Below are 15568 nucleotides of genomic sequence, written 5' to 3'. Positions count from 1 at the left end.
TGAACAAAACAAGAAGAGAGAGAGGACTTCTGAGCAAAAATCAATAACCAAGTCTTTTGAACTGTCCATGTACAAAGTTCTAATGAAAATGTCCTTGAGGGAAGTTTTAATATTGGACTTTGAGATCAGCTCCTCCATTGCCCTGATAGCATTGTAGAGCATTTGAAGTTTTCAAAGGTACCAATGCACAAAAGTTTGGCTCATACAGCTGAGGCTGGGGATGCCACTGAGGGATCTCAAAAACAGCAGTTTGCCACTGAAGGCTGTACAGAATTCTGTATGTGTTATTTGCACTGTGTCAGGTTTAGCTGGAGGGTACAATTTACTTCAAGGGAGTTTGTAAGACTTTAAATAGCATCTCTCCATGTACAAACTAATAAGTGATCAGATGCACAGCTCACTACAAAAAGTGCTCTGGTCCAGCTAAAGGGATTTGCCTTAATATACTGTAAATAGATAGAACTTTTATATAAATACAATTTATAAAATGTTAAATAAGGTTTGGATATTATATCCCATTAAGTGGGATTACATTTCTTTGTATCTGCGTGAGCCTGATAAAAAATGCAAAACATTCAGCACAGCATCAAGGTCATTCTGGGAGAACTGCCACACACATTATACTGAGGTTAAAATGGTTGGTAAGTGAGAGTTCTACAGTAATTGCACTGCTGTTACCCTAAAATACAAAATACAGACATTTACTATCCCTTTGGAGCATTTTCCCCCCCAGCACTGTTGAGAATTCATATGCATTTACACTCAGTTGTAGTTAGTGACATTAGAAGAAAATCTTTTTGGTATTAACATATAAGATATCTGGCACAAACACAAGAAATGTTTCAATTATCAGAAGATGTTAATTAAAACCACCCCAAAATGATATTTTTTTCCTTATAAGATGTTTTTATATATAACGTTATGTATCATAATAGAGACGTATCACAAGTCAGCATAGAGATTTCCACAGAGACAGAAAAGCAGCATTTTGAAATTAATTTTGCTTAACAGAACAGAGTCTTTCTCACTTTAATTTTAAAACTATTTTAAAAAACTGGTTGTTACAACTTTTTTTTAACCTTCTAGCATTTAGTTTATTTCAACAGAATTCACCCTACAGCTCAGTAAACATTCTGCAAACATTCAGCCTGTGCTGAATGTGAAAACAGAGCCAAAGAGCCACTGCTGGTCAAGGTGAGGAGCTCAGCACTCCTGCCATGGTCAGCTGGAATCCCAGAGAAAACAATCACTCTGGGCTTTAGATCACCTGGGAATCCTCAACAGGCACAGCACAGCCATGAACTACCCAGACTTCCCTCAAGCCCGTTTGCATTAATGCACCTCAACCCTTAAACCCGCCAAGCTTCAGCTATTTACTCCAAAGAACTTTGCTTTCCCTTCTCATGTGCAGCCACTGATTTGATATTTACCAAGCAACTGTGATTTTGCAGCCACTGCTGCACAAAGACTTTTCCACCTACAGATTGTTCCATACATTCAGGTATTAATTATGGCAATACAAAGACTGATAAAGATACTATACAAATTCTCAACATTCAAAATACACAGAGAACTGTGATAGTAAGATATTTTGCCACTACATTTATATGCAGCCTCAACATGATGGCATTAATACAAAACAGGAACTGTTGAAGCAAATCCAGTAGTTAAAATCAGGCCCAAGGAAGTATATTAATAACTGCAAAGAAGCATATGAAGAGTCAGTGAAATAAATTGTTGTATGTAATTGTGAATGGTTTAATTTATGGGAAGCATATCTATAAATACTAAAAGGTGAAGAGATATGAGAGCTCACATCTACCCTATTATGTGTAATTGAAAAATATACTCATGAAATCACACACTGCTTAAAAGTTTCAAGACCACAATTTAATGTTCATCCCTAGTGTGTGAATAATTCCTGAATGAACATGAACTGAGTGCTTAGAGAACTCTCAAATACGGTGACTTTCACTCTGTAGTTCTGTTAATGACATTTTTTTTCACTCCATAATGGAGAGGAAGCATAATTCACTGAGCTATTTCATCTTCTATAAAGCACTTGAGTCAATTCTATATCTGACTGAACAGAAAGATGCCAAAGAATTAATCATCACCTGCCTCCCAGTTAAAACTGCAAAGGCCAGTTTCCCTTGTTGTGAGGATTCACTTAGCCCTAATTGAAGCTGCACTTAAATATCACAATAGAACCATTCACTCTAAGAATTCTCAGCCATTTCCATCCTCCTCTTACCATCCTTCCTCCCCATTAAACTGTTTCCTACTTCCAATCCAAATAATCCTTAAAGCTTGTCATGGATTTTTTTTTGCTGTAGGAATGCATATGGGTGGAATGAAACTGGTGGAAAAGATCTGGAGAGAAAATGAGATTTTTTTCATTCCTCTGTAAATCTGCTTTTGAAACAAAATGCATGAGCATTAATTACTAACATTAAAAAAAAAAGGACAAAATAGCTCTTTTAAAATAATGTTTCTGAAAATTATAATAGTATGTGGAACAACTGACTTTTTGAAAATAGAGCTTAGGGCTGCTAAAAAATTAGATTGTCACACAGAACTTGCAATAAGTAGGCATAGAAAATCTTAAACAGAAAACAGAAGTTTATAGAAGACCAGTGAGATTTCATCTGACTGGTCCACTCATGTGACCAGTAGATTCAACTCATGTACAACAAAATTATGGCAATTTGAGCAAATTCATCTCTGGAGGAAGTTTTCAAGCAAGCAGGATCTGGCTTTGAGAAGTGACAAACACACAGGCTGCCCTGGACTGGAGAGCTCTGGTTGTCAATGACCAGGTACCCATGTTCTCCTGAGAGAACTGATTCATGTCTGTGGCAGACTCTTTCCTACTAAAAAATCAATTAATTGGCACAGATTAAAAGTGCACAAAGTGTCCAAATCAGAAACAACCATTCATATTGATGGCATCTTTCAACTGAGGGGCTTCAGAGCATTAAAAAGAGAATTCTAAACAAGAAGAAAACATCCTGATTTTCTTTCCATTTGCCTAGATTTTTAGCTTCTCCCTAAACTAGACAGATACATAGAAGCACAAACAAAAAATGAGGTTTTGATAGCCATTAGTGAAATTTATTCTTAATGACAACTGATGGATTATTCTATTCCTGTTTTAAATAAACTTTAAAATTTGCACCGATCTCATATTCATTTTCACTGCACTTAAAAGATTGTTTCAACATCCAAGTGAGGCAAAATGATTCTTTTTTCAGTGCATACTAGAGTGACTTCCCCGATCACATCAGACTGAATTGTATTTTTGTGAGGCTCTTCAACAGGCAGCCAAATAAATAGCTTTTTCCCTGCTGCATGGTTTGCTGTTTGCTTAAGCAAAAATCCAATTTCTGGAGAAGACTCCACAAGGGCTAAATTCCCTGCCATTTACAAGTGTCCCATTAGAGTAGCTTTCTATATGGAAATAACAGCCCAAGAAAAGGAGAGAAGGAATAGGTCTGAGGTCCACTCTTCCTGATGTGTTTTATTATTTCTTTTTCATTTGAAGACTAGAGTTGTGCTCCCACGAGAAAAAGGGAGTAATATTGGAATACAAATGTCTCAAGGAAATGGAGCTTCTTTAAAAGTAAAATCTTCTCTCTGGCTTTTTTTATTGTTTTCCCCCCTGTATGTATCAAGGACAAGGAGAGACCTGACAGCTTCAGACTCAAGCTGTCTTCCTTTAAAAGGTTTTTAATTAGAAATTCAAAGAAAAAGCTCCTACTGGGGCAGCATATATTAGAAATGTTGAGTTTTGGGCTTTATTACTGTTTTCTTTAGTAGAAGTTCTCATTTTAAAATAACTGCAATTAGAAGGATGGGGTGAACAAGACCCTGTGCATGCAGTGGCAGCAAGAAGAAGTATCAGTTGCTAGTGTTACCACATCTCAAAGGGAGGAAAGGTAAAAGAAAAGCTCTTAATGAAAGTTCACAGAAATGCATTTAATTTATATCTAATAGGACAGACATTCCAAATCTGCAGGATTAGAATTGATTACTGAAAGGAAGTTCACTGAAATTTAACAGCCATATAATGAACTCTGACATTCCTCTACTTTACAAGTGATAGTCATGAAACATCCTGTATCAGGAGGCACCTGTGTATTTCACAGTGCTTCAACTACAAAATCTGCTTTCAAATGAATTTTCTTCACTTCAGGACTGTATAATAATAATAATAATAATAATAATAATAATAATAATAATAATAATAGTAAAAAGTCTGGAGATCAGAGGGGTTTCTCCTGTACCGACAGGACATTGCTGGGTCACCAGATTGTTCCTGGTAGTGGCAAACAGTATTTTAGAGAGATTGCAGGCAGGGAGATGGGAACCTCCCAGCCTGTGCTGGTCACACAGACTCTGAGATCTGGGGAATCAGGGCTCACAAACCTCCCTGGTGGCTTCCCCAGCACTGACACTGCCTTGTCTGAGGGCACCATCACCACTCTCTGTTTGCACACAGAATTTTGATACACAGGAGAGCATTTATATTCTGTAGCAGGCAAAGGGCACTTAGGAACCTGGCAGGTTCCTAATATCTGATTTTTGAGTCCTGCTTTGGTCTGGGGATATTTTGCACTAGAATTCTGACCAGAAACACTAAGATCACAAACTCAAACTCTTGCCTGTAGTGATTGAACTTGTTTAGTTTTGGCTTCTGGATTACTAATAGCATTTATAAAAAAGTGGTTTGAATTTGAGAATTCATCACCTTACCTGTCTTCTGAAAAGGAATTGTCTGCATATACTCTATGTATGTTTAAATTACAGAGCTTAAATATGCATATGAAGTGTATTCAGAACTGTATCCTTGAACAGAGAGGGAAAAAGAGGCCTCTGAGGAAAAGTAGGAAACTGGCATACCTAACTGGCATACCCAAGAAAAAAAGGAATGGAAATCACTAAAGAGTTAAATTTAAGTAAGACATTGGATTACATAACATATCAGGGTTCATAGTTGAGACAAAAATAAAACCTCTTTTTTTTCTTTTTCACACAGCATCAAAATAGGAACATGACATGACAAGTTACTGGGAAATTTATTTTGTGCAGGACAAAGCTCCTGGAAAGCCATAGCCCCACTTGCTTAGAACAAATGACCTGAAAAACACTTCTTGATAAGAATTCACTTTTTATCTAAAAGCCACTTCAGAGCAGGCCTCTGCAGAACATGGCTCCTGTTTTGACCAAGGCTAGACAGAATTTGTGGAGCTCTGTGTCTCTTTTTCCATTAATTTGTGCATGTTTAGTGCATTTTAGTGTTTTATTATGGTGAGAACATAATTTCATACAAACAACCAGAGTTTTCTAAATGTAATCTACTAGTCAGGTTTAAATGTTCAGTTCAAATTTCTGAAAGGTCAGTTTGAGATACCTGCCCTTGTTACACTATTTCCTATATACATTCATTTACCTTTTCTTATTAATGCACTATTTCTCCTTTATAATTTAATTTGCTGCCTTCTAGAGCAGTTCTAAGGTGTCTACCTTAACATATTTGTGCATCATTTACAAAACACATTTATAAACATAAAAACCACTTTTGGACCTTTGAGACTGAAAACAATAAAGCATTGTGAGATGTGATGATTTTTTTTTTTACCTTAATACTAGAAATTATTTCCCTGGCAGTGCAATGAGTAGTTTGCTTATTTTAATTAATGCCAATAAGCAAGAATTCTTCCTAGGAAGATTTGTGAGTTTTCGCTCACAAGAACGGGGTCCTGGTTCTCTAGAAGACACATGCATGCAGGTATTCCACCTTTTGAATAATTTCTTTAATATTTGGAAGAACACAGAGCATAAGTAATTTTTAATAGGAAAATATTTTTATGTTGTTATTCTATTTCCTAATGAAATTTATACAGTAATGATTTTAATGTAAAAATTTTATATTAACCTTTAAAATGAAAGTAGTTAAAAAATTACCAGTGCTTAGAGATACTACAAAACTCAGTGAAATTCTCAAAGCTGAGCTCAAGGCACTACTTATAAAGAAGGAATTGTGCTAAATTATTCAAATAACCTACCATGGTTTTGCCTTAAATGTGTAACTATATATTTTTGGACTCTATAATTTTCATAGAGTTTCTTGGTTTTGCTTAGGAGATTACAGTTTTGAATTCATACAGGCTTTACTGTCTTACAATATCTTTAAAATTTGCCTGTTCTGATGCTTGAAGAAAAACAATTAAAAACATTACAAATCCTAAAAATGTATACATCTTCATATGAATTATAATTAAGAAAAATTATCTAAATGACTTGTAAAGAAAAATTTCCAACTATGATGTACTTGGTGTTACTTTTTTTTTTACACACCTAATGAACTGATGTAAAGTTGCTGCATATTTTATAGACCCCAGAGGTACCACTGTTCAGTTTGAATTTAAATTGCCCTTGGATGTCAGTAGGTGTTGTATCAGATTATTCTAGTTTAAAAAACAGGGAAGTTCATTTTGGAAAAATACCAACAACTTCTGGCAACAGTGACTTTCTAGGATTGGATACTGCTTTGCACTCATTCTTAACTACATTAATTCCCAGTACCTGAAACATTACATATTTCAAAGGTTTTTTAGGGTATGAGGAGGGAATTCTGTCTTTAAAAATTAGTCTTGTGTTGAATTATTGAAAAGACCATTGAATCCAATGCGTGTTGCTTGTTCAATATGTGTATCTGACTTCAGGTAAACTCTAAATATCAGCAGGATCAATGCCTAGAGTAAGTTCAGAACACTTTGGCCCTAAACAATCATGACTGACAAAATTGCCCATGTTTGTGAATTTTTTATTTCTGCCTATAGGTTATTTTTTAAATGCATGAATCAAAATAGCTGTACTGAAATGGGAATAACTATATTACACAAATATAATTGTGTCCAAGGGCAATTCATACTATAGTTCCTGAAGAATTCTTAGTGTCAAATAAGTATGAGACAGATAAGAAAATTTTAAAAAACTAACATAAAAAACAACAAACAAACTAAAGCCACAAACAAAACCCCCTGCAAGCAAACAAACAAGTCCCTTCCCTCTCACACCAATTCATAGATATTAGCTATTTCTGAATGGATTCATTCAGAGCATCTTGGTCAAATTATTAGGAATAAAGACTTTTTAGATAATAAAATTTAAAATTGTGTCCTTACCACATATGTATATGACTGAAGATACCCCATGGTGAAATTTAATATTATCAAAAGGTGAATCCAGCATATCTGACAAAAGATGCTGGTTTGGGTTTTGGTTTTGTTTTTTTTTTTTTTAATCTTGCTGATCAATGAAAAACTTTGGAAACAATTTAATCTATCCAGGGATGTGACTGTTTATATTGTTCAAGGCTGATTACTGAAGAAGTTCTAAAGCAGTTTAATCTGTTCAGGGGTGTTAAACAAATATGTCAACATTCATTTTACATTTGTGTCTAACACAGCCAAACGAGGAGAATGCTGGAAATAGATTGCAGTACTCTGTTTGCTTAAGGAAAAAAAAAGGCAATATGCTTCATATTTTATAGAAGATGCAAACTCCTTTGTAAGATGAATGCTTTTCAGATTGAGCTTTTCAGTAGCTTTGCTGTGCAGATTATGGTCTGGCATTCTGCCATATAATGATATATAACCTTATAGCTCACTATTATGCAAATAACAATTTGGCTGGGAGGACTGAGTGCTTAGATTTCCTCTAAGGACTATCATATATTTCAAACTTCTAACACCAAATTATATTTGACATTTAATTTGAACTCAATTTATGTAGAAAAATAATTTTAGAAACCCTCTTGTGTAAATTTCTAATAAATGTTACATTTTAATTTTTCCTTTTTTTCATATGTAGATATATATGCAGGGGAGGTTTAATTTAGATTGACAGGGAATACATCATTATATAGTACACCATATATGGAAGGGTATTCTAAGCGAGGATCTCCCAGTACAAAGTAAAATATCCATGGAAAACAATAGCAAAAATGTTAAAATTCATACACGCATCTGCTATTAATTAATTCTTACAAAATAAGACTGACAGGTACATATGCATTCAAGCGTGTTGTACAGGGAATTAATAGTGGAGAATGGCAGATGAAACATAATGAAGTTCAGGAGCTGGTAATTAATCTGGGAAAGGTCAGTTCTAACCTGCACTCCTCCTTCCACCTCGCTCAGATTTACCTGGTGGGGCCAGTACAACACCCCTGGGAGAGATCATTTCATCATTTCATCTCCAACCCTGCCTCACCAAGGACACCAAGACTGAACTGGCAGAGTTTTCTCCTTACCAGGGGCTCAGGCTGCCCATCCAGAAGCTGCTCTGACAGCACCTGTGAGTATTTCCAACCTGCAAATTCACAAGCACTAACTCTGTCCTGTTCTTTTTCTATCCTTATGAGTCCATTTAGTGTGAAGGATTAGACGACTTACTCAGAAGTATTTATTTCTTCTCTTCTGTTGTTTTGCCCCATCTTTATTTCGCTGTCTTTCACTACACTTAAATATTTGTTAAGAACTTTTGCTACCTTGAATGAGCACAGTCCAAAGTCCATCTCATAATGTCACAATCTGAGGTTATAGGTTGTTTGATATGGAAGTTTATGTCAATAAAAATATAGAAAGAAACAATATTGGGAATAGATTTCCAGCACTACGTAAAAACTGCATGGTTTCTTGAATAAAAGTGGAATGTCTTTATAGTCTTCATGAATTTCACAGCACAGCTTATCTGGAAAACTGTAAAAGAAAAGCAGCCAACCAAACTTAAAAAAAAAATCAACAGCAGAAAAAAACTCAGTTGTGTAATTGAGATGTTTCCTGTAGCTCCATACCTCTGACAGGTCAAAATTTGTCACATTTTGGTAATTTTCATACTCTTGGGAATAATGGGTGTCTCTTTAACAAGGATTGGCAGAGTTGGAACACAGGCCAGATATTGTGGTTGAGTGTCTACTTATTCTTTAATGGATGGTGATTTGGGTATGGGTTTTTCGGAAGTTCTATTTCTGGACACATCCCTGAACACAGCTTGTACAGTTCTTTAAAAAGCCCTGTGCTTAAAGGCAGGACTCTGTTGGTCTCATACCATGTCAGCAGATGACTGCTTGAGATGGAGGATAATGTAACAACCAGAACAAGGTGGGAGAAGATAACAATAAGCTGAGGAAGAGGATTAGAATGATTTTAACTACTAGAGGGCAAATGTTACATTAATAACACCATGACCAGTAATCTTGGAGGTTTACTGTACAAATAGAACAGGGACCCAAGGGCCTTGAAACTCCTGCATGACATAAAAGCTCAAATAGTTTGTTTGTTCAAAAGTCTTACATATCTTAATCTGCGCAGAAAACAAAAAAAAAAATTCAGCTTAAGGTGTCTCCAAAATAATTTCTCCTTCACTCTTTGATGTCAATATTTATTTCTATGCAGTAATGATCCTCAAACATCAGCAGCAACAGTGAAAACTGTGGCATGGGTGAAACACTATCTCCAGCTCCAGCAATATTGAACAGGAATTGATTCTGCTGGGTCATGACAGTCTTTTCAGCCTGTCACTGCTCACTTTCCCTCAGGCAGGGCAGTCACAGTGCTTCTCTTCCACATGTTTCTCAAGTCCCCCTCTCATGAATTCTTTCATCTGTTCTATCCTGAGTGGCATTTTCTGCCAAGCTGTGCAAAGGGATCAGTACATTTTTGTAAGGACCTCCACGTTTGATGCACACCAGTAAAGTTTTTGGAAAGGATTACAGGAAAAGGTGTTTCAACCCTTCCCAATGGATAATGTCACAGGAAAGGGTAGATAGAAACTGATTTAAAAACCAAGACACAAACAAACAAACAAATAAAATAATTGCAATTTGCTTGAATTGTGGGAAGACTTCCATTAAGTAAGCACTGAATTTGAAGTAAAGTGAAGGTATAAAAAATCCCAAGACAAGAATACACTTGTAGTCTGTTGCTGTTTGGGGTAAATGTGGTCTTGGACTGTTATGAGAATCTCTGTGGTAATCAAAGACTTTAAAGACTGTGAATGCCTATTTGACAATGGCAGCCTTGCCAATGTAAATGTAGCTAAGGATTTACCATGGACTGTGTTATGAAATTCATTTTTCAGAAAAATGGCAAAAAACTCACTCCGAGGAGAATCTTGTCTTTCCAACTCTTCACCTGAAAGAAAACTTTCTCTTGGTAGCTTGGTCTGGGACAAATGGTCACGCTTAGAGTGGGATGGTACAAGAAGCAGAAATCCCCATGTCAAAATAGATTTTTTTCTTTTGTTCTTTTATTATTAGGTCCTATAATACATCCTTGATCAAAATTATTAGCTTAATCATGCAAACCAAAATTAACCTTCTATGAATCTTGACCTAATAACATGATGGGCAGTTAGAAATGGAAATGGCTCAAAGACTTTTCAGTTCATCTACTGATATCTACTGTTCCAATGTAAATAGCAGTATCCAAATAATTCACATGAACACTATAGAAAAATCATGCCTCTGGAAGTTTTAATCAAATAAGGAAAGTGAAACTGAAGATACATATTTTTTGAGCAAAAATAACTTGGTTTTTTTTCTGTTTTGAGAGTCCTTACATAAAAATTGTTTCAAGCAACTCCAGTTTTAAGTAATTTAAAACTGACTTGTGCCTATAGTTAAAGATAGAAAAAAATCCCTATTCCTGAAAAAAGTTCAGCATCATGCCATGACTTTAGGAGAAATTATTGTGATCACAGTCCATAAAATAGACTATGAGACCTTGTCTAGATTTAAAAAATGATCCTGAAAGGGATCCAGCCATGGCAACGCACAGCTCAGATCATTAGTCCATGCAGCATTTCATCTACTGAGATTTCTTGTCTTGCCCAAGCCAGATAATTAAAGGTAGATAAATATGCATCAGTTATAGTCATATCTGCTGTGTACACATACTCAAACTCAGTTTGAAGAAGGGTGGAAAAATCTACAGCACAGGTTGGTGTGTGTATTTGTTGTACTATCATATAATATCATAGAATACATGGTGCAGATGGCTTGATTATTTCTTTTTCAATTAAAAAACTCTACAGGAATTATCATACCTATAATGTGAAACTTAATTTCCTTAATCTATGGCAAATGACAATTTGCAGTGATTGACCCACCACAACTTTACATAAACAAAAATAATTCTCTCCTCTAGGAAATACTGACAAAAAAAAAACAACCAACCAACATATAGATTAATCAAATTATACTGTTCCAACATTAACTCAAAATACCACATTGGATGATTATCTCATCATTAGAACTACAAAAATAATTTACAGTGAATAATTTCCTTAGTAATTTTTTGCTTATTCTACTCACACAATGTCTGTGACAAGACTGCAGCTTGCCTAAGTTGAATCACTTTTCACTTTTCTTCACTTATTTAGGGATAGACTTTGGAATATTTCAACTGCTGTTATTATATTTAATTACTTATTCATGTTTAAACTTTGACTTGTGACAGTATTCAACTGGATGCATTCAGGTACTGGATGAGTATAAGCCATTAGAGTTATTTTAAAGCTTCCTACTCTGCACAAGAACCCTTTTCCCACCAAGAACATCCTCTCTAGCAGGGAAAGCCATTGAAACTATGTAGAGTATGGTAAGGTAAATTCAAATATCTTCCTTTTTGTGTCTTGCCTATACATGCTATTTCTTTTCCCCTGAATATCTGAAAAAAAGCAAGATATTATGTGAGAATTCTGCTATGGAAACAGACCTATATACACAGAAATAACACTAAATCAAAACAACAGCTAAACAAGGGGTAGTGAAGACAGCATCATGGTCTGAGAAAGAAAGATGATAAGAAAATTAGTAATATAAAAAGGGAAACGAATTCAAACAAATTTTTTTAAATGCTTTGACGTTAGTTCATAAAAAGTGTTAACATTGCTATAACCTATGGGGTGGCTGGATGCACAGAGACTAGATACTGTGCTTTGAATTACTCAGTATTAACTACAAACTCAGATTCAAATGAATTACATTTAGCATACAGTCAGCAAAAATACTGCTAAGAAGTATTATTTAAGCAATTAATGATATTAGTTTAAAAATCTGCAATGTTATGCACAATGTAGCAATGGACTCTCAAGTTTTCATGAAAGAATCCATTCTAGGGATTTTTTTTTTTGCTTGCATATCTGGTTGTTGACAGTCCAGAAAAAAGCACAGAAAGATTAAAATCCCGCCGTGTTGCAAATCAAATTGAACATATACAAAATCATAATCAAAATTCAAATTAAAATAAACCACAAATCTTTAGTATTTCTACTTGTATTGTTTTCTATGATGAAAACTTGTTTATCAAAACAGTCAGAAATTTTGACAGATCACTAATTCATAAGAACACTTCTTGCTTTATAAAATATGTGACACTATTGGCAATATATTATGAAAGTGATCTTGAAGGAACAAGATGCTCTGACTTCAATTATACAAATCATAAAATACAGACCTTGCTGATACCTAAAGAGAGAATCAGGATAAAACTGTAAACCTCATATTCAGTACTCAACTTTAGCACACACAGAACTAAAATGATTATGTTCCAACCTACAAATGGGCAATATTTCTGGGAGTAATCATAGTATTATAATTTAGTAGTCATATGCTTTTTTGATATGTAAATACTTTGAAAGAATATTAGCAAAATCAGGCAGTTGACAACCTTGTCCAATACTTTGCAATGTGACTTCAGTGTTTGTGTTAAGCAGAGTCTGTAGATCAAAAATGTACAAATATTCAATCTAGTCCAGTGACTCACTTGGTATAATGAGATAGTAATGTTTTAATGTGATTACATCAGGACTAGTGCTAAGCCTATCTACAGCACATTTTCTAATCCTAGAACCACAACAGGATTTGACAAATTTAATTTTCACTACAAATGATCTAAAATTATCCATTACATTATAAAATCCTGAGACCATGGTGTGCCATATCATCCATGTTTTTAACACAGAAAACCACAAAGACTGCAAGTGGGATGACACTGAACTGAGCATAAAATATTTATCAGAAAGGTAGCCAAAGGATGGAGCAAAGTTACTTTTACTTCTTTGTAAAATATTTGATCTTTTTCAGGCAAGGGGTTTGAAAACTCAGCAATATTGACTAGTTCTATAAATGTGTAGAACAGGAGATTATGATTCCATGGAATCACACACCTTCTCACCTGTTCTTACAGCAGTTCTCATCATGGAGATGAAGAAATATTTCTAAATTGAGATATGAATGTCAAGAGACCTGGTCACTACATAGGGTAACATTGTAAAACATTGTCAAAGTTTTCTGCTGAAGTCCTTTATTTATTCACTCCTAAACAGTTAAAGCCAGAAGTCATGCTGCTCGACAGATCTCACAAGGGTGCTTCCAAAAAGCATGTTACTCAAATATTTTCCTCTACATAAATAAGAGCAGCACAGCAAGTCTTAGATATTCTGCTTTCTGAGACACATTCACACACTTGGATTGCTCTGTTCATACTGTAGAGGGATGAATCTCAAAAAGCAAGTGACTCACCTTCCAATTATGTTACATGGCCCAACAACTGGTGCTGCTACAGCAAACTTAAAAGCAAGTGTTACCTCTCCAAGAGCTGCTAATACAACATATCCAACTGCTCATTTGGTCGAACATTAAATATAAACAAACACATTTCTTCACAATCAACAGTGACATGTCATATATCGCGAGGGAAAAAAAAATTGGGGGAGTGAGCTGTTTGCCTTTTGTGCATGAGGTTTATCCTAAGACACTTAAAGGAATCCATTAAATCCATTTAGCAGCCCTTCAGTATCACCAGAATGTGCTTCTCTAGTAGAAAGCAAGAGAACCAGTCTTACAGCAGAGTGCCTAGAAGAATATATCCTGTGCTTTGTCAGGTTGAACTTCAAAAGTAGGAATTAAATTTCTTATTGGCACATGTCTTTTTCAGAGGTTTATAACAAGGAATTACTATTTTCCTCTTCTCCTTTAGCTGTTCAGAGCAAATCTACTTTGATTCATAGAATGACAAATGGCTTTGGTTACTCGATCAGTTACTCATCACATTGCAATATGCTCAACTAAGTTTCTCTTCTCTGGGTTTAACTATCACATGGAGATATAGGCTACTCATTCCTGCTGCTAAATCTACTAAGGAAATCTACTACGACAGTAATAGCATCCCTCTTTTGCTAAATCAATTTTTAATAATCTCTACATGATCTCAGATTCCACAAAGAATTCTGAGCATGGGACAGGGACTCTCACACCTCTTCTACCCCAGCAACTGTGTCACAGACTAGGAAAGGCAGCTGGCAGAATAACCTCAAAAAAAAAATCATAACCAAATAAAATAAAAAAAGAATAAGCAAATAAATAAATGAGGAAAAAAAACCCCAACCCACAAAAACCAACCAACCAAACAAGAATCCCAACCCAAAACCCAAAGCCCAAATCCACCCAACAACACAGCACCATTGATGTTTTCATGGGACCATAAAATGGGCAGGCAACTTATAAAGGGTCCATAGCTCCCCAAGGGTTTTTGAAATTTAAATGGACTCTAGTGCTAAGTTGACAAGTTTCAGACAGAGTGATGAGCTTTTAAACTATTTGACAAGGCATTTCTGTGCAAGAATACACCCCATGGAAATATCCATCATCTATGGTCCTTGGAAAGATTTCTTCAGTCTGATGGTGCTCTTTGTGATGAGAACAGACATTTTGGAAGTGGAGAAGTCACACAAAGTTACAGAGCTCAGAAGGAGAGAGGAACAGATGGTTTCGCTAATGAGTTTTCTAAAACACACCCCCTATCCTTGGAGGACACAGTGCAGCAGTTAAAATGTTCCAGTGATTATTTTCTTAAATAACTAGACCTTTTCTAAACAGATATGCATAGCAACATTGTATTAAATTTTAGACATCAATAAACAAAATTTCTGGTTTGTTTTGTGTTTTTTTTTTTTTTTTCTTCATGCCATAATAGTCTCAAGAAAATCACGAGGCTGTATTTTCACACTGTTAACAGTTATAATTTATGAAGGCTGAGCTCACTAAAGTTAGGCATAAACAAGTAAGCATTATCATTGTCAATAAAGGCAACTTCAGCTTTTGGAGGTTGTATTTTTTTAATTTTACTTAAAACATGCTGATGAGAGGATAATTTATTATTGTAAAAAAATTGAATCAGCTGCTGGGGTAAATAGGTATCATGATAGCACTCGATGACTCCTAGAAAATAATTACTTCTATAGGATTTAACTTCCTAACAACAAATTAAAACAAATTTACACTTACCTTAAATTATTAAACAGTATTTTTAATTTGAATTATGGACAAATAAGACATCTAAAAGTAATAGAAAACTTTGCAACTAATTATCTGATTGTTAAGAGAGTTCCTGAAATTTACTTTTTTCATTTATGTGTATTTGCTAGTCAGTTTTCTCACCCTATAATATCAATATGAGCATCTTTAGGAGAAAAGAAAAAGAAAAATCACCAAAAA

The 15568-nt window shown here is 35.0% G+C and overlaps 1 protein-coding gene across 17 annotated transcripts in view; it reads right to left on the bottom strand.

The window, feature by feature from the left end:
• TENM2 (teneurin transmembrane protein 2) overlaps positions 1-15568 on the bottom strand; it is a 1348016-nt gene that overhangs the window by 1050357 nt on the left and 282091 nt on the right. The gene's annotated exons all lie outside the window — the stretch shown is intronic.

This window comes from Passer domesticus, chromosome 13 (genome assembly GCF_036417665.1).
Source record: "Passer domesticus isolate bPasDom1 chromosome 13, bPasDom1.hap1, whole genome shotgun sequence".
Classification (NCBI taxonomy): Eukaryota; Metazoa; Chordata; class Aves; order Passeriformes; family Passeridae; genus Passer; species Passer domesticus.
Note: the sequence above shows the minus strand (reverse complement) of the source record. Positions and strands in the feature narration are given on the sequence as shown.